The 2,906-nt window shown below is 44.5% G+C and overlaps 1 long non-coding RNA gene across 1 annotated transcript; it reads right to left on the bottom strand.

Moving 5' to 3' along the window:
• Nucleotides 1–892: 892 nt before the first annotated feature.
• On the bottom strand, nucleotides 893–2,176 carry LOC136577631 (uncharacterized). Its single transcript, XR_010786530.1, has 3 exons — nucleotides 2,120–2,176; nucleotides 1,499–1,615; nucleotides 893–937 (listed from the first exon to the last, which is right to left on the bottom strand). It is a non-coding gene; the product is annotated as an uncharacterized lncRNA (long non-coding RNA).
• Nucleotides 2,177–2,906: the final 730 nt, after the last annotated feature.

Raw genomic sequence — 2,906 nt, 5'->3', positions numbered from 1 at the left:
CCAAACGACCAAAAACAAAACTAAAACAACAATCATCAATTAAATGCCTCTCCGGCTACTCGCACTTGGGCAAATTTAAAGGTTGCACCCAACATTCTTGGGCAAAACTGACTGGAGTTTAAACTGCCGCCGAGGGAGAAGAAATGTCCCTGGTTCAGGCGCAGCTCCCTCCGTACCGCTGAGCGTAGTTGTGCCTACGGCCGTGTGAGTGGGCCCTAATGTGTAATATCTGGTGTCTGCAGGTGATTCTGTACTTACACAGTGATGGTCTGTACTTCTTCCATAATGGTGTCATGGTCTGTGGTATTAACACCTTCCATATTGGTGTTATTATCTGCGGTATTAATAACATCTTCCTCCTCCATGACGTCTTCTTCTTCCACGACGTCTTCTTCTCTGTTGGACAACACATAATATATATATATAATAATGTAGCAGCTAATAGGACCAGAGGACAATATGGTAACTAAGTGTAAAAGGACATCTCTGTAGATAGTTGGGTTAGCCTCATGCAGGACCGGCTCATTTTGAACTTTAAGGACGCAGCAATTCTTCTAGTATCGCTTTTACATTCAGCCATCACAACAATCATATGACGGCTCATTTTTTTGTGGGATCATTTTTTAATTGCACCATTTTGGGGTACCTGGGATTTAATGACCAACTGCCATTCCTTTCATTCCTTTTTATAGGGGGAGAATGAAACAATCAAACAACAATTCCCATAACAGGCCTATTGGAGCACATGGTCTGCATGAGGCTGTATTTACACCGGGGAGTGTGATGTCGGTCCTAGACAATTGCACTGATATCGCACTCGTAAACCTGCTATTCTTCTGTCATTGCGATGCATTCTGATACTTACATTTCGTCGTCTGACTCATGGTCATCATAAAAATCTAGCGGCACCCAATCCGCTTCCTCGTCCGGCGGGAACCTGTTGGAGAGTAAACAAGATGGTGACAATCTCGGACATCGTCTCTACTATACAATACCGATACAAGCAGCACTTCTGACAATGGGGATGAATAGATGTCGTCTATCAGAACCGTCCGCACCCCGTACCCGCACCACAAGACTGACAGGCACCCGCAATGTGTTTCACCAGGACTCTGGCGTCATCAGGGGTACAGGGGCTATGGTAGCCGTACCAGCTGTAGTGTGTTATAGGCATGACCCTGATATCTGTGTATCATCACCAAGGCAGGATATGGTTCCTCGTAGACGGGTTTGGTCTATTGTATTACATTCACTCACACTATATTGTGACTCTGATCTTTTTAATTCATTGCTACTCTAATATATTTTATTACATATCGATGAAAGTTACTTTCTAAGGGGACCCAACTGTGGGTTTCAGCTTATGGCAAAGGCTGTGGTGGGATTGGTTATATATTACTGCCAGTGCGGATAATAGAAGTCATTATCATGAACTGTCTGTAATGTGGTGTGATATATGGTGTGTAGAATGATGCATTGTAGAGGGTTCTGTACTTACAAAATGAAGTTGTTATCCTTTCTCAAGTTTTCTAGTCTGATGGCCGCAGCGCCATCCTCCTGGCTGATGGCCGCAGCGCCGTCTTCCTGTCTTATAGCCGCAGCGCCTTCCTCCTGTCTGATAACACATAACATATATATTAATGTAGTTCTGGCAGCTAATAGGACAATATGATAACATAAAAAACAGTAATTCTAGAATACATTTTTGCCTTTTCTCTGTGGGGTTTACTGTGTGGCATAAATGAACTTTTCTCCTCATTCTGAGGGTCAATATGATGGCAGCCGTTCACAATTTATGCAGTTTTTAACTTTTGTTTCTGATAGGCTGAGATACCGGGCGGACATGAAGGTTTCCTGCTGCCATGGTAACCTATCAGCACCTCGTGATTGCATTGGGGGTTGATGGGTGACAGGAGCCCACCACCCATCTCCTGCTTCCATGCCACAGTAGATGGGGGGTACAGTAGCAGCTGGGTTGTCAGTAGACAGTCGAGCACCCAAAGGGCGGGTTTAAAGCCCAGGACCAAGCATTGTATATTTACGGTACTTGGTCACTAAAGCGTTAAATAACATGGTCTGCATCATTGTGAATATAAACCTGCTACTTCTATATACTTACGGAAACAACTGTTGGGTGAGGTGAAAGTATGTGGGGTCTCCAAATGCAGTAGGTCTGGAAGAGAAAACATTGAATCAGTTATAATGGAAGAAACGACGGCTACCAAAATATCCTGTATAATGTGCGGCCGGAGGGTCTGCGATCTATAAGTATTCCCGTAGATGATAGGAGTGATGGTCCTTTATGTGGACATACTAGTGCTCACCCCAGGAATACTCCGACCCGTGTAACAGCGCTAACTCATCTTGCTAACGCAGCGCGGCTACGCTATTTACAGGGCATGGCTGCTATTCAGACTGAACGGCAGCGCCCGCGGTACCCAAATAGTGTAGTGGCGCCTGGAGAGTAAATGTAGCGTGCCATCCGTGAAGCATGGCGCTGCTACATCTATGTACCCTCTGCACGGAGCCCTCCTACAAGATATAACACAAGAAGATACTTACGGATGAGGCTCCTCCAACATCTGAAATAAGCCCCTCAATCTGTGTAAGAAGGAAGAAAAAAAATGATGACGCCCCTTTATACTAAGTCCCATTATTAAAAAAGTGATGATTTGCAGAGTAATAATTTAAAAGGTGCAGTATTTGTACAAATACAATGTATTCAAAAGTTGCAATTTTTTTTTACTTATGCATGTGATATCCAGTGTGTATCGCCCCAACCCCTCACCTATGTGATGTCCACTGTGTACCGCCCCGACTCCACACGTATGTGATATCCAGTGTGTACTGCCCCAACTCCTCTCCTATGTGATATCCAGTGTGTACCGACCTAACTTCTCACCTAT

The sequence above is a fragment of the Eleutherodactylus coqui genome, chromosome 8, assembly GCF_035609145.1.
Source record: "Eleutherodactylus coqui strain aEleCoq1 chromosome 8, aEleCoq1.hap1, whole genome shotgun sequence".
NCBI classification, from domain to species: domain Eukaryota; kingdom Metazoa; phylum Chordata; class Amphibia; order Anura; family Eleutherodactylidae; genus Eleutherodactylus; species Eleutherodactylus coqui.
Note: the sequence above shows the minus strand (reverse complement) of the source record. Positions and strands in the feature narration are given on the sequence as shown.